Consider the following 22,754-nt stretch of genomic DNA (forward strand, 5'->3'; position numbering starts at 1 on the left):
AATATATCAGCGGTGACCCCATGCAGGAAGGGGAGGGGGACTGCTAGAAGCTGGGGCACTGTATTTTTGTGGGCAAACTCTTTGGTCAAATAACCATATAGAAAGAAGTCATTTCGAGGACCAAATTGTTTGTTGAAAAATAAGATGAAAACTGGCCTTAAGAACTGCAGATTGTGAAGTTCTTCATTATATAATTGTATCCATTCCCTTAAATTCAGTTCCTGTGCTAAATGAAGAAGGTCGAGATTGGTATGACGTGTAGTGTGCGTACAGGCAGTGAAAGGCACGTCATTTTCATTGGAAAAAGTCAAGGAAAGAAACCCTTAGGGAACCTAAGCGTATATATGAGAAGATAATATTAAAATGTAATTTAGAGAAGTTTTGTGTTATTGATTACAGTCATGTGGCATAAGATAGGTCCATCGGCGGTTTTTTTGTAACTTCGTAATGGACCTTCGATTTTCCTAAAAAGAGTAATAGGAGCTGAGTGGCAGTTAAATATGAAAGGAAGACATTATATCAAGTAAACAGGTATACTTTAACCATCTGAGTGCTCATGATTTAGTTGTGAAATTTTGTTCCTCAGCTATGGCCATAGCGGTTTACTTATGAAACCACATTTCAGACATGGGATGCCTGATGATTATGGCGAAGAACGAAAAATGTTAGTTCTCTTTTTGCCACGCTGTGCGACATCCTAGGAGATGATCGCGGTAACGCATCTACCTTCCTGGCGTTTATTCGTTGTAAAGGGACTGGCAATTATATTTAATTGATTTCGTCTTATCTCAAGTTTGCGTCGTAAAGGTAAAAGTAAAATTGTCCTGTGCTTAACTAATTAAGCACTACACAATGAAGGAGTATGAGGGAATGGACGTATAGATCCACATTTTCTTGACATCGGCACTAGCTGGAGGTGAATGGTCAGCTTCACGCTCCGGCCGCTTTATCTCCGAGGAAAGAGCCCCCGGTATGCATTGGATAGGAGGTTGGGTGGACCCCAGAGCCGGTCTGGACAGCGTGAAGAAGAGAAAATTCTTGACCCTACCGGGACTCGAACTCCGACCCCTCGGTCATGCAGGCCGTAGCCAATCACTATACCGACTACGCTAACCCGGCTCCTCAAGTTCGAGCCTCTTTATTTTTATTGTGTCATGATTTTTAATGGCCCATAAACATCGTGTTTTATAAAGATTTTACTGCTCTTCTTGCCGAGTCCTGTACGAAGTTGCACCGCCTCAGATCGCTTAGACTGTTCCGCATCACAGCTGTGTCGAAAACGCTGCCGCATGAGCATGGCGTTGGACTGAACGCCTGGAACTTAAGGCGGGTTTGCATAATGCGCGCTCCAGTTCAATTTTCTCTTGAAAACGGGAGCGAATGAATGCAAACAGCAAATTATTCGAATTCCATTAAGTGCAATTCCAGCTACAGTTGAACCAACGTATCTTGCGGCGAGTGAGTGGAGCATTGCCCAACTTGTTTCGCAGCTTGAGAGAACAAGATGACCCGGTATCCAGAAGCGCACAACTTGAAGTTTGTGGAATTATGTTGTTACCATTCATATTTATACAGTGCCTACAGGACATCATCATCAATGAAATGGAGAATAGTGATTTGGTACATTCGGAAGATGTCTCAAGAAATGAAGAACGTACAGTTAAGCTGTTCTTGCACATATTATTACTCTTTTAGGCGTTCCCTTAAAAGTAATAGAAATTACTTATTTTGTAAGTTATATCTGTCCGTCTGTGACCTGATACCAACGTTCCAACCGTTGGCTAGACTTTTGATTTTACATGGAATACCTGTAAAAGGTAAAGTTGTTCCTGAGCTTCACTAATTAATCACTACACCGTGAAGGCGTATGGGGGAGTGGATGTATAGGTCCACATTTTCTTTACCTCGGCACTAGCTGGAGGAAAGTGGTTTGCTTCACGCCCCGGCCGGTCTCAACTACGTGGAAAAGATAAAATTCTTTATCCTATCGGGACTCGAACTCCGACCCCTCGGTCGTTCAGCCCGTAGCTAGTCGCTATACCAACTACGTTATCTTGAATATCTATACTTAAAGTTATCGAGCAGTTGCAATTTTCAGCCACATTGACACATAATAAAATCAATTGTACTTATAGATGTAAATAGACATTTAATTTCAAAGTCGATAATTTTGATTTTCAGTCATAGGCCCTTTGATTGATTACAAAATCTATCTGTATAATGTCACAAATGTACTCATCAGTGTACCCTATAAGCAGTTTGACAGATTCTGATGCAATTTGGCGTGGGGGACATGCACTAAAAGTTGTCGGACACTGCCGATTTTTAGCCCATAATTACTGTAAATCGAAACGAGGGGAATGCATCACAAGGCACGTGCTCTGCATGCTTGTGCCATCTCATGACTTACATATGAATCACACGCAATATAACACCCAGTCAGCATCTGCTAGATCTGGCCATAGCAAGCCTAGCAAAACCTGCCTTAGTGGCTCGGTCTCCTCACTGGCAGGGGACTGGACTTGGGTTGTGGCATTGCCATGCATGTATAGGAGTCAGGAAAGTTAACTTAATTGTAGTTGTTTCAAATTGGGAGTGTCTTAAGCTCCTCACATAGTACGTACGTGACATTATTCACATAATCTCTGTTTAGATGTTACGACAAGGAGGCAATTATGACGATCAGTAAATATCTCTATCAGTATTTACTTCGGATAATTACGTTTTTCTGAAAATGTTTCATGCTGCTAGGAAATAAATATTTCCCACCATTTTTATACCCAGAAAACTAGTTACATTAGTGAAAACTTTTTTGCAATGTTGCATCCTGCTTGTGTCTTCAATAGGATATGTATGTGTATTATATCACAAACAAAAATTCTTGGACTGTAGTCCGCAATCGAACTATACCAACCGAGCTACCGCCGCTTGCGGGTGAAGTTAGTGCCAACTTTTGCGGATAGAGGGTGTCACGTGGTCAGCGCAACGGATCCCCACGGCCGTTAATCTCGGTTTTCTAGACCGGAGCTGCTATTTCCTTGAAATAGCTCCTCAGTTATCCTCACGAGGCTGAGTGGACCCGTTCCAGACCTACTACTCAGAAAATGTGGTAGCGCCGGGAATCGAACCCGGACCTTTGGATCTGTAGCCAGGAACTCTGACCACTAGACCACAGAGGCGGTCATTATATCACAAACATGTAACAAAAACTTAGGTTATTTATTATTTCTTCACAGCACATGTTTCGACCACATAGAGTTATCGGGTGAAAACACAAATAGATTATTGCTAAAACATGCATACGCATACTCGTATGTACTGATTTTTTAACACAAGTTTGATTGGTCGGATTCGAAATATAACATGATTATATTTTAACAAAGACATGGGTCTAAATATGTTTCAGCAGTAATCTGTATTTGTTTTTATCGACATACGGTCGAAACATGTAGTCGGAATAAATAATATATGTGTTTATGACATCCTTACAAAACGGTTGGTATAATAAATATATAGGTATAGTTAAACGTGTTTGGATGAAGCATATTAGTTCATCACCATTATCATCAGGGGCAAAACAACGCTTTTTGAATCATCGCCTTCCTTAGAACATTCTGCCACATTGCATCGGTTTCCACTTTTTTGGATTTCGCAACAATATTTTTCTATAGAACAAGGTTGTTAACCTTGCGTGAGACCCCCAACGTGAAGGACCAGGTTTCCGTATTTATGTCCCCCAGTAAGGGGGTGGTCAAGTTACACCCCCAGGCACCGGGTTCCCTTTTCATCGTCTTCTACGACTCGCAGGGCTACGGTGGAGGTATTCTAACCCGCCTCCGCACGGGGAGAAACATACTATGTAGGCAAAAAATGGTAAAGGTATCCCTGTAACAGGACGTGAAGGCCCATAGTGTTGTGAAACGTCGAGGCTTCTACATTTTCTAGACAATCGGCTCACAGCCTTACGCGCCGGCCGCCCTTTACCCCGAGGAAGATTCCTGGTACTCATTCTGTTAGAGGCTCAGTCGACCCTAAGGCCTTAGTGCGGCTGCAATTAGATCAACTGAAGAATCCAGTGACCCAATCGGTAATCGAACTCGCGACCTTGCGGCTTGTAGCATAGTGCCTCAGCCAACTATGCCTAAGTATGTGCTTCTTGCGTTTCGAACTCGTAGTGAACTGTAACAGGGTATGTAGCCTTCAAGATGTTATATGGACTTGTGCCCCACATGTGAGGTTTAGCGGTGATGGTTGCTGCTTTTACGTTTCGTTAATTATTTGACTTTTTTGAAGCTTGAGTAAGTATGAAGTGAGGAAAGAAGGTTCTGTGCCGTGGTGTCAGTTATTTCATGTATCTATCACAGGATGTAAAAGTAAAGAACGCCTATGCGGCTGCAACCATCGATCTTTCTACCGAGCGAAATTGGATAACTGCTGTCGGAAAGGAGCAAATGCATAACCGGGTCACAAGGAGTGCACGGCTGCTACTGGAGGCTAAGTGGAAAATTATTCCTTTTAACTCATCACAGGGCGATTTGAGACTGTTAAGCTCAAGTTCAGATTTAACAAGCGTCAATTCAGTGCTCCATTACCTAATTATGTGAATTACACAACTGATCAGAATCACAACATATTCGCAATAACTTTCCATGTCACTTAGCCACGGTCTTGCTTTAAACTCTGCCGCCTACCCTAGAGATTCTCAACCTTATGCATCTTGGTTTCCTTTGTCGAAAACCCGTAACCCCACCCGAATTCCCACCATAGCAAGGACAAAGCTTCTGCTTGTCCAGTGGGTATATTTTGTGGACGTATATATTATTAGTCTCTCATTAATAAAAGGTAAAGCTATCCCTTTAACAGGCCGTGAAGGCCCATAGGGTTGTGAGACGTCGAGGTTCCCACATTTTCTAGACAATCGGCTCACAGATGGCGGTGAGGTTGTCAGCCTTGCGCGCCGGCCGTCCTTTACTCCCCATTAAGATTCCTGGTACTTATTTCAGTTAGAGGCTGAGTCGACTACAGGGCCATAATGCGGCTGGAAAGATTAGGTCAATTAAAAAAAATCCACCTCATCGGGACTTGAGCCCGCGAACTTCCAGCAGCATAGTGCCTCAACCAACTACGCTACTTATTTTGAAAACCTCGCGTCACACCCGGCCGACCTTCAAGTCTCGCCAGTGGAAAGTAGCCGACTTGATGCGGAACTCTTCTGTACAATCTGCGTATAGTGTTTCATGTGCAATTTTGCTTATTAGGAATTTTATTCGAGATCTCAAGGTGCTCAGTATCATTTACATATCTCAGGAGATAGGGACTAGCTCTAGCTATTGGGCCCAACTGAGTAGGTTTTACCTGAGGACAGAGACAGAATCCAGTCTCCGAAACGTTGTGTTTTGAAAAATGAACAGGCAGGATTTTAAATATAGACAAGACGATGGATAATATCCAAAAACATGATACTTGTAGCAGTGTACCGTCGTCACAAACTTTTAGATCTTATGTAGTATCAGAAAGTAAAGTAAGTAAAGCTATCCCTATAACAGGCCGTGAAGGCCCATAGGGTTGTGAGACGTTGAGGCTTCCACATTATCTAGACAATTGGCTCAAAGATGGCGGTAAGGTTGTGAGCCTTACGCGCCGGCCGCGCTTTACTCCCCAGGAAATTATTTATTTAATTCTTGGTACTCATTTCTGTTAGAGGCTGAGTCGACCCCAGGGCCATAGTGCGTCTCGAAGGATTAGGTCAATTGAAAAAATCCAATGACCTCATCGGGACTTGAACCCGCGACCTTCCGACTTGTAGCGTAGTGCCCCCATGTGGTATCAGTATTAATTTTTATTGTTGTAGTTTCGGAGTTGATACACGTGGCTTGCCCTCCCCATTAGACGTTAGTCTATGGAAAGTGCTCGTAACCTGCTGCGGTGCTGCGTGTTAAGGAAGTATGCGGAAGAGAAGCAGTATCTTCTCGTGTACCAGACTGCAGAATGCCACATCCCAGTAGGCAGTACTCCCCATGACCATCACTAAGGGAACCTCAAATCCAACAGAGATATACAACGAACGCAACTGCTTCGAAATTTAACCACCTTTATGTTAGTAGGGAATACGTGTACCATTTGCTATAGAGGTCAGAACCCAGTATTTAGGGGGCACGCTGTAGCATAATTGGTTGAGCCACTGTGCTACAAGCCGGAAGGTCGCGGGTTTGATTCCCGTTAAGATTATTAGATTTTTCAGTTGACGTAATCCTTCCAACCTAACTATGGTCCTGGGGTCGACTCAGCCTCTAACAGAAATGAGTACCAGGAATCTTCCTGGGAGTAAAGGGCGACCAGCGCATAAGGCTGACAAACTCAGCTCCATCTGTGAGCCGAGTGTCTAGAAAATGTTGGAACCTCGACGTCTGTGTGCCTCCACGGTCTGTTAAGGGATGACTTTACCTTAGTCGGTATAATCTACAAGACATAAATTGACTTCTTCTTTATAGAATAAACAGCACATGATTTCATTGACTTTACGTAAGTGCCTGGTCTTTGTAACGGAGACGCGCTCTGTTTTCTTGGAGGCTGGAGTCCAAATTTTAATTTAATATATATGAAAACACCAAAGAAAAACAGACCAGCTCAAATATGTCAATGGGATATTTGTTGGTCTCCTGGGAAAGTTACTCGTGGCCGCTGTGTTTGTGTTGTTGCTAGCAGGGAATTGCAATGTGAGCGCCGGCTGGCCTCCAGTCGTACTATACCAATTCTGGATCCTTGAAGTTATGCATAATGAGTGCTTGAATATATTACAGACAATCGCCGCAGCATAATCTTAATAAAACAATAGCTAATAAATCGTTACAAAATATGTTTAAATACGTGGGAATGGCAATAAGAAACGAGGACGAGGTTCACGGTGAAGATTACTGTAGTCTGGCGTGTGACACCATACAATCGGGTAGATTGTTACCGACCTGAAGATGGAGACAACAGGTTCCTCCGAAACGTTAGCAAAGATCTACCAGACTACGCCTGATGGTGATGGCAGCAGGTTCTTGCGAAACGTCGGAAACGATCTACCGGACTGTATGTCGTCACAAACCAGAAGATTTTAACCTGCATACCCATCGCAATTGGAACCTCGCCCCTCACGAAGTTCAAAATGAGTGTAGTAAAGTATAATACAGTGTAATTCTACGTAGTTGTGCGGGGCTGCACGCCATTTAACGCCTGTTTGCTATGGTGTGCAGTCCCTGTCACCGTCACAGTTTTCCTATACCTTGACTATTCACAGTTTACTAGTTTCATCGCTTTATTTCCCTATTTACGTTTAATTCCGCCTGCATATTTTCGTATGTCCGGTATGTTTTCTGTCTATGCATTGTATTGTCTTTCTGTGTACTAAATTCTCATTCATGTTTAGCTACTTTTTACATAAAAATTCTGTCATTCACTTATATTATGTCTCGTCAAACCAATATGATGAACTTATTTTTTTAATGGCTTTTCCACCTCATTCAGGGCCTGGCCTCTTATTCAGTTCAGTAATCACTTTTTCACAAACTATATGACTCCTTGGAGGAGTGGTCAGCTCGTCGCAAGGCTCTGCCTAAACACAGAACAACACAAACATAGAATAAACGCACACAGATATCCATGCCTCGAGTGGGATTCGAACCCACGATCCAAGCGTCCGAGCGAACGAAGACAGTTCATACCTTCGACCGGCATGATGAACTTAATACAGCAGCAAATGAGGTATGTTTTTTATTATTCAGCTGTAAAAGTATCTGTTTTCGAAGATAGTAAACAGGTCTTTGTAAAACATTCATTTGACCTTGTTTTTATTGTGTTAGAAACAGCCTCTTACACTCAGAACATAAGCCAGAATCTGAAGAATTTAAAGGGGGACAGAGCTGTTCCTTATGTGACGAGAAGCTATGGGCCTCTTGGCTGTAGGTACTTAGTAAAGTACGGTAATGGATTTTGAATAAAATGCCTGAATACGCGTCATATTGCTGGAAAACAATTGAGTAACTCATGAAATTTCAAAATTCCAGCATTCACTATAGGCTAATCATATAATGAAGACAGATTGAAATCAGAGGATATGACAGTTTAATTTGACATAATTACGAAACCTTGGATAAGGAACTAAGATGGAAGGGAGGACACGTTGAAACTATACGCTGTAAGGTCATGTCAGTAGCATGGAACCAAAATCTTATTATGTGGAAAAATACAGGCGCTTTTTCAAAGCTGTGATGCTGGATAGAGAACATATGATGAAGTAAGCCTTAAAATGAAGGCCTCAGCAAGATCTAAATTATAAACCGATTAGTAAAACAGGAAATGAACATCCTAAAGACGATGAGGATACCATCTGCAGCTGCTTCTGCCATTCGCTCTTAAAGCCCGAGATAGAAGATTAATCCTTTATTCCCTGAGTGAAGCAGTGGCTTTCTGACCACTTGAAATCGTGCTGTTCAGTACAGTCTCTAACAAAACATATGCAGGACGAAAAAGCTTTAATGTTACGTTGCAGTTTGTTCTGTTATGAATTTTAACGTACTTTCATTATTTTGTAAAGAAAATCGAAGCGTATATCTGTGTATACATGTGTCCGTCTGGCCGCCCCAAGTACCTTCTCAATCAGTTCATGAACCGCGGTATGAACATCCTGTCACCGAGGTCATCCCAACATGGAGACTTCCTGAGTCGGTCCCCAAATTAGATCTCTCCAGTATAGTCCTGAAGTTTTGTAGCATATGGATAGTAATGAAATAAGAAGTATTGGAAGGTCAACTAACTCCATACAACGTAGTCCTTGAAAAACTAATAGTTGCTCATATAGTCAAGAAATTCATCGCCTTCTATAGAACCCGAAGGATAATTACCGTGTCTTGTGTCCGGTGGAGCCAGTCGGCATCTTCACCCCATGTTTAGGATCTCTTTCAGTGTTATCCTCCAGTCTGTGTCTAGTTCGTTGCTTGCGTTCTCTCAAAAATACTCCGTCAACAAAAAGTAGCCTCATGTAACATTTCTAACATGCCGGTTTCTTTACGGTGGGTGATATCAGCCCCTTTGCCGACCCCAGGCTGGAGGATTATTTGTGTTCGGCTGTCCGCTGTTGCCTGTTCACTGAATTCACAGCTAACATTCATATCCTCCATGTTCAACCCGAAGACTTTCGTTAGAAGCGGAACGTTCACTGCCGATACCGAAATCTGCTACTGGACCCTAAGTTAAGGACAGCTCGGATGGACGTGCGACTTGAGTACATTGCAGAGCTCAAGCCTCGCCAAGTCACCTGTACACAGTCACTTGCGAACCCACATGCACATATACAAACAAAGCAAGCTCCTTGGTTTCAGTCTGCAAGCGAACTATACCGACCGAGCGACCGCGAACTTAGTTCCAACTTTGGCATATAGAGGTGTCGCGTGGTCAGCGCAACGAATCCCCACACCCGTTAATCTCGGTTTTCTAGACCGGAGCCGCTATTTCCTTGAAATAGCTCCTCAACTATCCTCAAGAGGATGAGTGGACTCCGTTCCAGACCCACTACTTCTCAGCAAATTTGGTAGCGCCTGGAATCGAACCCGGACCTCTTTATCTGTAGCCAGGAACTCTGACCACTAGACCACAGAAGCGACCAATCCACATGCACATACGCATTTAAACCATCGATACGTCACGTGATACATTAAAGGGTGCAAGTCATAGCGGACGGTTGAACCTATGAGTGGTGCGTATGTATACAGTGAATATTGACAGTTCTCAAATAAAACTGAAACAGTTGAATTTTATTAGTGTCATTAAGTCGACATTATCCTCCCATCTACTCCTTCGGTCTCCCAAGCGGTTTCTCGCTTCCGATCTTCCACTGCGGTTCGATATTAATTTCCTATGCTTACTGCATTCCCCGCCAGTGTGATCCTATTTCATGCATACTAATGAGAATGCAATGTGATGTTTCTTGGAAATTCAACTCTTTTTGTGACTATAGGAAACCGACTAAGGTATGACAACAGATAATTACAGTAAGGGGCACCTAAATGAGAAAGGTAAATTTGCCCCTGTGCTTAATTAACTAAGCACTACGCCATGAAGAGCTATGGGGGAATAGATGTATAGACCCACGTTTTTTTCTACCTCGGCACTAGTTAGAAATGACACACCCCGGCCGCTTTACCCCCAGGGAAAGAGCCTCCGGTGCCCATCGGATAGGAGGCTGGGTGAACGCCACAGCCGTTCTGAACGACATGGAGAAGTGAAAATTCTTGCCCCCACCGGAACTTGAACTCCGACCCCTTGGTCGTCAGTCCCGTAGTCAGTCGCTTTACCGACTGCGTTATCCCGGCTGTCGCGTAAATGAGTATTGTAAACATATGCCTTGGTAACTTTCTGAATTGCGAACAGTTTGTTGCAAAAAAAAATGACAGAAAAATTACAATAATTTTCCTCCTGCGATTAAATACTAAACAAAAGAAGCTTTGAGTAAAATCAGTGTCCATGTTTGTTTCATACTGATATATCGATGTATTTTCATGTATTATTTATGACTATGTTTGTTATGTTCATGTATTTCATTATGACTTACGCCAGATACTAACACACCACAAGAAGCTAAGCTGTTAACTGCTGCAGGAAGATCAGGTTCCATGGAGTTCGTACATTTTTCTTCATGCGTCATGTTTTCTTACAGTTATTGATTACTGAATACTGAAGGAGAGTTCATGGTTGTACTCTGAACTCTGTCAACATTATTTGCCGTAAAAATTGACACCTGTGGTACTGCCTAAGACCTGACGTATTTGTGTTTAGTCGGAGACTGTCTAGAGCACAGATGATGATATTTGTCGCCTCAACACGGCGCCAAGTCTTATTTTAACTCTGCTAATAAATCCTGTCTTCTCTCTTTCATTAACAGATGTTTTGAAAATGTGGCACATTTAAAATATTTGAGAACGACAGTAACAAATCAAAACCTGATTCAGGAGGAAATTAAGAGGAGATTGAACTCAGGTAATGCTTGCTACCATTCAGTCCAGAACCTTTTGTCTTCTTGTCTGCTGTTCAAAAACATAAAAGTTAGAATATATAAAACTATTATTTTGCCTATGGTTCTGTATAGGTGTGAAACTTGGTGTCTGAGATTAAGGGGGTAACATAGACTGAGGGTGTTTGAGAACAGGGTGTTGAGAATATTCGGACAGAAGAGAGATGAAGTGACAGGAGGTTGGAGAAAACTGCATAATGAGGAGCTTCATAACTTGTACTCTTCGCCAATTATAATTAGAATGTTAAAGTCAAGGAGGATGAGATGGACAGCGCATATAGCACGAATGGTGGAAAGCGGGATTCATGTAGGATATTGATGGGAAAGACAGAATGAAAGAGACCACTAGGAAGACCAAGACGTAGGTGGATGGTTAATACTAAATATATCTTAGAGAGATAGGATGGGGTGCTATGGACTGGATCGAGCTGGCTGAGGACAGTGACCAGTGGAGGGCTCTTGTGAACACGGTAATGAACTTTCGGGTTCCATAAAATGCTGGGAAGTTCTTGAGTATCTGCAGATTTGGCGGCTTCTCAAGAAGGGCTCAGCTGCATGTAGTTAGTTAGTTAATTAGGTCATACCGTTATTCAGTTCTGGATATTTTATCTTCCCGTAAGCTTTGCAGGAAACTAATCTAAAAATTACAGTATATACAGTAAGAGTATAATTGTACCTTTCTTGTACGTGCGTCAAACATCATGTGCTTGAGAGCAAAGTGGACTTCACAGGGAATAAGTAAAATAGGGACACAGAAAATTAACCATCCTAATATAGTGTATTTTTGGTGATTAAAAAATGAAGGCCACTTCATTATTTAATCGCTCTAAGATGGACGGGACAAGTAGATAGCACGACGCGAACTAGAAAGTAATGTATGTCCTATTATGTAATATTATGAGAACAAATCAAGACTTAGATAGGCGGATATTATTAAAATATGACGTGACACTGGAGTCGGTTTATTTTTTCGAGTTTCTTCAGTTTTCCCCTTTTGTCACCATTCCAATCTGTTCCATATTGATCTGTCCAACTGTTGAGATGTACGATAGCCCCGATCCAACATTTGGCTGGTTACGGGATAAGGAAGTTAGCTCATTACAGAAATAGGGTGTAAAATTGTTAAGTATATTTAAACTGCTTGTGTTGATGGTGATAAAACGTTTGGTTGTGGGGGAGACTATTGTTGCTAGTGTAAGAGCAAATCCCTGTTACGTAATGCCACTTGCCGCATTGTGCTCCAGCTCAGTGATAACTTTCTCTGCCCGCAAAGTTGCATTTTGTTTCTTTTTATTGTCATATTCTTTCACTCCCTTTTCACGCTGGTTTTCGAAATAGAAATAGCCTTATAATGCGAAGTATGGTTGTGTTCCATTAACTTTTCTGTGAACTGCCTTTTTTTCATGAGGTTACTGGCATTGTGTGAATGTAATCATCCAAATAGTGGAAGGAAAAGTAAGTTTCTATGTATATGTCTTTTTATAATCCTCGAATTAATTTTATTTTTTAGAGGCATACAGACTTTTCGTTAGAAAACTTCGTGTGAAATGACTGCTTGGGAGACGCAAGCGAAATCGATAATAATATAATATTAACCATTTGAAGTAAAAACTCATCTAAATAGAATTTAACAACTACCGCACAGAAAACAAACTACATCTCCAACAGAAAGACGAACTGGTTGATATTTTGTGGGGAAATAATTGGTGTTTGTTTATAGAATCATACCGACCCTGAAAATACAATCTGGTGACAAAATGCAGTTTCATACTTTTGTATCAAGGTTAAAGTGGAGTTTAGAGAAGTAAGTCATGTTGATGTGGGCTGGATTCAGCTGGCTTTGTGTGGGGTTGAATTTCGAACTTTATTGTTAGCGGCTATGAGCGTTCGGATTTCCGATCCCAGCGGCCGCGCGGTCTAACGCATGATCAATCTTCGCCCGCTCGAGCACTGGGTTCGAATCCCACTCGAGGCAGGATGTCTCTATGCGTTTATTCTGTGTGAAGGCAGCGGCCTTGCGACGAGCTGATCACCCGCCCAAGGAGTCCTACCGAATTTGTAAGATCTAGAAAAACCGAAGTGAACGGAGAAGTTCATGGAGGTAGGCCTAGGCCCACTGGGGCTGTAGTGCCAAGGAAAGAAAAAGCTTTATTTTACTAGATATTTCGGTCACAAAGGACCATCATCAGGCAGTTAATATGGAATAGTCTAGTCATATTAGTAATTAGTAATACGTCAAGTCATTGAATTACTAATGTGACTAGACTATTCCATATTAACTGCCTGATGATGGTCCTTTGTGACCGAAACATGTAGCAAAATAAAGGTTTAATTGTAAATATGAAAAGCGAGTACACATTTATTGTGGTGACGGTTTAACATGTATGTGTGGACTGAAGAGAGTAGGTGTCTCCCACCCGCTGACCCGCTCGCCTGAACACGGAAACAGGTCCCGTTTCTGAAAATTTGTGTTCTTCAGCGTTACTTAGAATGCCGGACGATGGACAAAGTCCAGAGCCCCATTAATCCCGATAGTGTATGAGTTAGTTAACCAGTTAATCAGTCAGTTACTTTGCCTGTGAGATAGGTTACTTACTTAGCAAGTTAACGTTTGTTTCCATCCTCTGATTCTGCAAACAAGAACGGGTTCTGGAGTTGCGTAAGACACACTCCAGCTTGGTCCGCAGGCTGAGAGAGATGCACCGTTGTTTTGCTAATGCGACCGTGACCTCTGGAATCACGTGTTGCATGAAGGGTCATCAACCCTTCTGTGTCCCAGCTCGAGTTCATATATTGGATATAAAAGTGTGAATTGAGACCTCCTCCCCTCCTCTGTGAACATAGAATTCTGTTTGCGGCCGCAGTACTGTACATCACCCCTGTCCGTCCTCATAATTGATTTCCAAACCTACGTAAAAGATTTATTTATTTGCTTTGTTTAACGACTGTTTCAACAGCTCCGGTTATACGGAGTCAAATGGTAAGATGATTAATGAATAAAAAAGTAAAGTTGTCCTTCTGCTTAACTATTTAAGCACTACGCCATGGGAACGCATGGAGGAGTGGATGTATAGATCCACATTTTCTTGACCTCGGCACGAGTTGGAGGTGAGTAGTCAGTTTCACGCCCCGGCCGCTTTATCCCCGGGTAAGGACCACCGACACCCATTGGATAGGAGGTTGGATGGACCCCAGATTGGAGATGGACGATTGGAGAAGCGAAAATTCTTGACCCTACCGTGACTCGAACTCCGACCCCCTCGATCGTCCAGCCCGTAGCCAGTCGCTATGCCGACTGCGCTACCCCGGCTCCATGATTAGTGAATAATGAATTGGAAATGTGGAGGGAACCTGTCGTGGCCTAATTTAAGGCATTATCACGGAATTTGCCTGGAGGGACTGAGTAAACCCACAGAAAGCCTCATCCAGTATAACCAGTGTCCGGATATCCAAATAAGGAGCATAAATTTTAACCACCCGACTGTGACGTATGGTTTAATTGGTTTCGATGAAATTTGGTAGTGGGGGAACCCTTATTAAAATTTTTAGACGAATTTAATTTTAGTTCCCTTTTTTGTTGAGTGTGGGCCTAACCCGTACTTTCCAGAAAGGTCAGATGGAACTTTCGCATTGTTTTCAAAGTGGTTCGTCATTCAAGGCTCCCACAATTTCTCTAGACAGTCAGCTCACAGATGGCGGTACGGTTGTCAGCCTTACGCGCTGGCTGCCTTTAACCCTCAGGAAGATTCCTGATACTCATTTCTGTTAGAGGCTGAGTGGACCCCAGGGCCATAGTGCGGCTGGAAGGATTACGTAAATGGGAAAAAATCCACATTATCGGGACTCGAACCCGCGACCTTTCGGCTTGAAGCGTAGTGCCTCAACCAATTACGTTACTGCGTGCCCCCACATTTACGAATGTTGTAGAATTCTGTATGATCCAGAACTTTTATTTTTAGTATTTTGCAGTCTGGTCAATATTTTCCGAAATGGCCCAGCAGTGTTTACCGCCAGTGCGATCTGTGTACAGTACACATACATCAAGACAATTCACACATGAAGAATGGCTAAGATTCTACTCAGAAAGCAGTGTGCTGTAACAGCGATCGTTTCTGAAGTCTTGAAACCAGAATTAACTAACACGATGGTCAAGAAGCTTCCTCGCCATTGCATTCTATCCTGGACCAAGTCATCCTACAGCTGACCACGCCCTATTTACTAAATTTTATTTTAATATTATCTTCTCATCTCGATCCACATGTGTCCTTTACGTATTGACACCAACATTCTAAACGCATTTGTTATTAGTACTGTATGCGTTCTACATGTCCCACACATCCCATCCTCTTCCATGTAATCACGTTGGCAATATTAGGTGAGGAGTACAAATTATGTGTAATTACTCATCTCCAGTCCTTTATTACTTCATTTTTACTAGGTCGAAATATTTTCTTCAGCGCTTCATTCTAAAGACATCCTTATGCCCCCGTCCCTCAAAACCAGAGGTCAAATTTCACACCCAAATAGAAGAACATATATAATATTTTCACCGTAAGGTTTCTAATTATCACATGATAAAAACAGTTAAATGAATGACGATACAAGACGTCCAAGACGAAACCATATATACATGGTTCTACAGCCCTTTGTTGGGCCGTGGCCGCTTTTTCAGTTTCTTGATCTTAACAGTCGTTAGGACTCCTTGGACGGGGAATCAGTCTGTCGCAAGGTCGCTACCTACACACAGACATCCATGCTTAAAGTTGGATTCGAACCCACGATCCCAGTGTTTAAGCGGGGAAAGACATTTCGTGCCTTAAACCGCGCGGCCATTGTGATCGGCCTAAGACGAAACTACCCCAGAAATATTAAAGTTAACAGACAGCCTCTGCGGAGCTGTGGTCTCTCGTACAGAAGTTTGGCCTTCAGAGAAGAGAATTCCGGCTCTCCATTCCAGGTGGAGAGGTTTCGGCAACAGCAAAACCTCACTCGCATGATGTTGCATCGTCCAGCAGACAGGACTTCAGGATTGTGGTTCTGTTCATTTAAGGAACAGCTATGCCACAGTTCCGAATTATGTGCTCAAAGGCTCATACACTGTACATCACGAGAAATTCTATGTCTGCAGAAACATACAGAACACCATATGTAGATTGTAGCATCCCCTGCTTCGTATTCGCCAGGTCCTGGCTTCAAATCTTGCCTTTGTGACCGGCTGTCCACACATAATAATACTACCATTTTATTCGACGCAAAATAAAATCTGCAGTCGATGCACCTCTACGAACTAACTGCCTCTTCATGTGAAGGCCTAAATGGAATTTCATACATAGCTCAGTAGTTCTCAATAGATGGATGTTAGTCTCGAGATCGTGACCATCAAATACTGAACTGGCTTGCCCGTACGTGACTGCCGCTCGGCTCGGGCTGCATTCCTCAGCTCCAGTTCAGTGCTTCTCGAACATATCATTAAGTTTCCATCACGAATATAAGGACAATGGAAAGGGGAGATGGTCGTGGTTACTTGCAGAACAAGATAGGAAGATGAAGTCACACAAGATTTTGTAGTATTCTGATAATAGTGTCGGTAATGATGGCAGTATTAGTAGCAGCAGCAGTAGTAACAGCTTGAATATTGGTGATAGTTGTAGGTGACAGCCTCTGTGGTCTAGTGGTCAAGAATTCCTGGCTACAGATCCAGACGTCACGAATTCGATTCCCGGCGCTACCAGGTTTTCTGAGGAGTGGTGGGTCTGGAATGGGTTCCACTCAGCCTCGTGAGGATAATTGAGGAGCTATTTCAAGGAAATAGCGGCTCCGGTGTGGAAAACCGAGATTAACGGCCGTGGGGATCCGTTGCGCTGACCACGTGACACTCTCTATCCTGTAACGTTGGCACTAACTTCGCCGACAAGCGGCGGTCGCTCAGTCGGTATACTTCGCTTCCTGATTAAAACCACGAAGTATGTTTCGTTTTGTTTAGTTAATGAAGCACTACGCCATGAAAACATATGGGGGAGTGGATGTATACATTCACGTTTTCATGACCTCGGAACTAGTTGGAGGTGAGTGGTCAGGTTCACGCCCCGGCCGCTTTCTTTCCAGGGAAAGAGCCTCCGGTACCCATTAGATAGGAGGCTGAATGTGCCCCAGAGCCGGTCTGGATGTCGCGGAGAAAATTCTTGACCCTACCGGGACTCGAACTCAGACACCTAGGTTGTCCAGCCCGTAGCCAGTCGCTGTACCCACTGAGATATCCCTGCTCCTCTTCCTTTCTTTTCCGTGGCTTCGTGTGGTGTAGTAGGCCTTGCGATAGTTCCATCATCCATCTAATAATTTTTGCTTCTTGTATTATGAAGTAATCCACTTATGTTATGCAATGCCACAGTCTATTGTTGGACTACATTCCTTCCTTAAGGAAAAATGTAGGCTTCTGACATCCTAGCGTTCCTTGTGTGTGCCTTTGTGCCCATTTTTTACTTTCGAACCAGTTAAACTAATCGTCACATAACTTGGCATGAACTGTACACTTATGTCACTGAAGACCGACTCAACTAAGTTGTGCTTTTTAAGTTCTTACAGTCAGTAACAACACAGCAGAAGTGCGAACTTGTGAGGTGGTAGTGTCATTAACTACACTTAATTTAGGGTCAAAGAAATGGGTGTATGATAATATATCTTCGAAAAATATGCAAATTTTATCAAGACGGTATTTTTAGTAGGTTGTAGAAAAATAACATGGAGACCGTGCGAAACTTTTATTTGACTTTAGATTTAACAATATCAGTTTTGAAATTGATGACAGACCTCTTAGAGATCTTCGCCAATTCGGCTTTCCTGATTCAGTAGCTGTGTACCCTGTGCCGTGGTCTTCACGTTCTTTTTCTCGACCTTGCAGCAAACAAAGCCTGCTCAGTGTTTTATGCCGAGTCACACTTAGTGTGATTATGCGCTCTGCCCTAGGGAAATTTTCCGTACGTCGAAAGGGAATTTTAATTGTTGTTTCCATGTATGGGCTGAGGCTGCATGTTTATATAGCTGCACATCGCGAAGGCAGGTAAAAGAGCAACGACCTGGCTTCGGTTTTTGTTATTTCTCTTCTCTTGTTTCTTGATTGCCGCTCGAAAAACATCACATTGCCTGCCTAATCTTAGATTCTGAACTAGTTGCTTACTGGTACACCAACATGCTAATTGTTGCAGCTAAGAAACTAATTAGTTACTCTCTTAAATTCACGCAAAGACATCACTATGGAGACGTAAGTGCAGACGGAAAGATGTTATTAAAATTAATCTGCCAGAAAAAGTGGCATGCTGTAGAGTAGTTGGTTGAGGCATTGTGCTACAAGTCGGAAGGTCGCGGGTTCAATTCCCAGTGAGGTCATTGGATTTTTCAATTGAACTAATCGTTCCAGCCGCACTATGGCCCTGGGGTCGACTCAGCCTCTTAACAGAAATTAGCACCAGGAGTCTTCCTGAGGGTAAAGGACGGCAGGCGCCTAAAGCTAACATCCTCACCGCCATCTTGAGTCGATTGTCTAGAAAATGTGGAAGCTTCGACGTATCAGAACCCTATGGGCTCTACGGCTTGTTACCGGCGTCTGCCAGAAGTATGTTGTCAGAAAATGTTAATTAGATTGAACTGGCTCAGGATAGTGCCCAGTACTAGGTACTTACTTCTTCTTGTGAACACAGTAATTAAACTTCGCGTTCCAAAACCACAGACCGCCTCTGTGGCAAATAACGGAGCAGTATCACAATTGGTGTGCGGTCGCCTCCTTCCAAATTCCTTCAAGCGAATCTGTCATCAATCTTCGTGTTGTTCGAAGATATATGTAGTGTAGCTACTTCACATGAACCGCCTCTGTGGTCTAGTGGTCAGAGTTCCTGGCTACAGATCCAGAGGTCCGGGTTCCATTCCCGGCGCTACCAGATTTTCTGACAAGTAGTGGGTCTGGAATGGGGTCCACTCAGCCTCATGAGGATAATTGAGGAGCTGTTTAAGGAAATAGCGGCTCCGGTCTAGAAAACCGAGATTAAAGGCCGTGGAGATCCATTGCGCTGACCACGCGACACCCTCTATCCACTAAATTTGGTAATAACTTCGCCGACAAGCGGCGGTCGCTCAGTCGGTATAGTTCGCTTGCGGACTAAAACCACGGAGTTTTTTTTTACCCAAAACCACGTCTCTTGGCTATTTAAAGAAATGTCAACTTCCAAACGGACACTGAAAGTTGTAACAGAGAAGCCGAGTGATCGAACTGGGCTGTATGTCTTGACGAAGTATTTCGAGGATTGGATTCAGCTGCCGATTCGTTCAGACCGTATTTTGCTTCATGGTCGGGGGCTTCCGGCTCCAACCGCCTATCCTGTCTGAGGTGGTTCGATGTAGAACACAACGTATACGCCATATTGTACGATCATATTAAGATGCATATCGTGTGTAAAGGATACTACAACCCGTACCTCATAGTAACTTATAGTTGGGCTTCACATCCAGGCTTACTACTTAAAAACCTTTTACAATAAAACCTTACAAACAACTTACATGCCCAATTTCTACACTGTAGCAGTGAAACCTAAAATATTTAAGTTGGCATACAATTCTCACCCTATCATTGGAAACTTTTCACATTTTTTTAATATACCTTTAATATATTTATAGAATTTCAACATATTATAATCTGATATACGATATACCCCTATATTTGTCTTTCATTTTATTTTATGTATTTGCTACTTTCTTATAACATAGACTTGAGGCAGTACATAACACGACGCGTTGCACCGACAAGGATATGTCGCTATTTCAGTGACTACGTATTCCTGTGTACAACTGCCTGATGATGGTCTTGTGTGACCGAAACATGTAGCAGTGTAAGATCGAAAATACAACTGTATTTGTTTTGTTGGCGGTGACATAATTCTTATATATAAGTATAAAGTAAATAAAGCTATCCCTGTAACAGGCCGTGAAGGCCCATAGGGTTGTGAGACGTTGAGGGTCCCACATTATCTAGACAGTCGGCTCAAAGATGGCGGTAAGTTGTCAGCCTTACGCGCCGGCCGCGCTTTACTCCCCAGGAAAATTATTTAATTAATTCCTGGTACTCATTTCTGTTAGAGGCTGAGTCGACCCCAGGGCCATAGTGCGTCTGGAAGGATTAGGTCAATTGAAAAAATCCAATGACCTCATCGGGACTTGAACCCGCGACCTTCCGGCTTGAAGCATAGCCCCTCATATGTCTGTAGCACACAACATGATGCAACCAATGAAGGTATACTCTCTTTTCTGTATGTACTTGTGGGCGGAGACATAGGCGATGTCCGAGGGATAGCAACATTTATAATTTTACGGTTTATTCAGACAGTTGTTAAAGTGCAAACGAAGTACAATACCATAACAGTGGTGGCCATTTTCATAAAATGTTATCGACTTTATGTGGTCTCGATTCTGACGGCGTCTTTAAGTAACCAAACTTAAAATAAAATAAAATGAGAATTTAGAATGTCATGCACTTACTCATTTCATGTTCCTTCCCTTTTGTTCTTTACAGACGCTGTCAGTATCGAGACAATGTGGCGTCGGTGATAGGATGATTGATGAATGTGGAGCATTTGACTGGATGAAAATAGGCAAGGGAAACCGAGGTACTTGCAGGAAACCTGCTCCAGTCACATTCTTTCCAACACAAATCCCACATGACCTGACCTTGGTTCAAACCCAGCCCGCAGGATATGAAACTGGCGATATTGATCTATAAGATCTACTACCAGATAGTTGATCGGATATGGTAAATACAATATTGTACAAAAAATAACGTGATTAATGACTGATCTCACATCGATCACAAACCGGGCAGTTTTCCTGCAGAACAACAGGAAATTGATGACATAATGCGGTAGAAGTATCATGGAGTCTTTCGGATATAATTTCGTCACTATTTGTGATATGAGAGAGCCTGGATAGCGTAGTCGGTATAGTGACTGGCTGCGGGCTGGAGGATCGAGGTGTCGGAGTTCTAGTCCCGGGAGGGTCAAAAATTTTCTCTCCTTAACATCGTGCAGACCGGCTCTTGGGCCCACCCAGCCTCCTTTCCAATGGGTACCGGGAGTTATTTCCCCGCAGGTAAAGCGGCAGGGGCGTGAAGCTGACCGCTCACCTCTAACTATTACCAAAGTGAAGAAAATGTGAACTTATACGTCCCCCCTCCCATACTCATTCTTGGCATAGCGCTTAATTAGTTAAGCACAGAGAAAACTTTACCTTTACCTGTGATAAATATTGTCCAGCGTTTCGCAGCTTATTTGTTGTCATAACTGACCGCCTGTGTGCTCTAGTGGTCAGAGCCCCTGGCTGTAGATCCGGAGGTCCCGGTTTCGATTTCCGGCGCTACCAGATTTTCTGAGAAGTAGTGGGTCTCGAACGGGGTCTAGAGAACCGGGATTAACGGCCGTGGAGATCCGTTGCGCTGACCACGCGTCACTCTCTATCCGCTAAAGTTAGTACTACGCTGACAAGCGGCGGTCGCTCGGTCGGTATAGCTCGCTTGCGGGCTAAAACCACGGAGTTTGTGTTTGTTATAAGTGGCGGCTAACTGAGAACATGGTTTTCCGTTTTGCATCTGATGCCTTCTTCGTGTACATATTTACTCCATAGACATCGTGAATGATGTATAGTTACGTTGAGTGTTTCCCTCTCTTCTTTTTTTTGAAGTTAATTAATGACCCTCATCTCTCTCACTACGCTCTTCATATCTCTTTTCTTTGTTGTGTGTATTTGAAGGGACGGCCTCTGGAGCTTGAAGGCAGATGAATCTTCTGATACCACGTCACATGTCATCGGGGAAGTACAGCAGGTCTGTCATTTTACACGAGTTCGCACTTCGTCTCGCGCCCCTCGGTCGCCTGAGCCATTACTTCCCTGAGTTTATTTTACAGCGCAAAACACTGACTGCGGAATGTTTTCTACCTGCAAAATTCTTTCCACTGTTCAAATCTGTTTTAATGCCTCACCATGTTAGGAGCTGAGCACAAACAGACCCAATGGAATTTCTTACCTGTCCAGTTCAAAAACAATAATAATACAAGACAAACCTGTTTACTGCATGCAAGAGTGGGATATGGACAAAGACTGCCATTTATTTTTAGACTCGTTGGCAATGTTTCACTTACTCATGGAGCTCATCCCTTCTTGAGAACCCGCCAATTGTGCTTCTACTCAAGACTTCCCAGCATTTTATGGAACCCGAAGGTTCATTATCGCGTTCACAAGAGCCCTCCACTGGTCCCTATCCTGAGCCAGATCAGTCCAATCCATCCCATCCTATCTCTCCGAGATCCACTTTAATATCATCCACCCGCCTACGCCTTGGTCTTCCCAGTGGTCGCCTTCCCTCGGCTTTCCCACCAATATCCTATATGCATTTTTGGCGATGTTTATCTCTCGAAAGGAACAGGCTAAGTGAAGTGAGGCTAACAGCGGCTCGTTTTGGGGCTAGCTGTGGGACCCACCCAGCCTCCTATCCAGTCAGTACCGGGGCTTTATCCCCGGGCAGAGAGCAGCCGCAGCGTGAAGCTGACCGCTCATCCCCATCTAGTGCCAGCAGGAATGGTCAAAACTATACCGCCACTCCCCATTGGTGAAATATTGTTTATAAGTTAACAATCACAAGCTCCAAGGTTATATTTAATGTTTACATTTA

At 43.1% G+C, this 22,754-nt stretch overlaps 1 protein-coding gene across 3 annotated transcripts in view; it reads left to right on the plus strand.

Annotated features, from left to right (window-relative positions):
- Nucleotides 1–22,754, plus strand: part of LOC111862682 (serine/threonine-protein kinase S6KL) — a 124,766-nt gene that overhangs the window by 71,726 nt on the left and 30,286 nt on the right. The window lies entirely within an intron of this gene.

Source organism: Cryptotermes secundus, unplaced genomic scaffold (assembly GCF_002891405.2).
Source record: "Cryptotermes secundus unplaced genomic scaffold, Csec_1.0 scaffold1105, whole genome shotgun sequence".
Lineage (NCBI taxonomy): Eukaryota > Metazoa > Arthropoda > Insecta > Blattodea > Kalotermitidae > Cryptotermes > Cryptotermes secundus.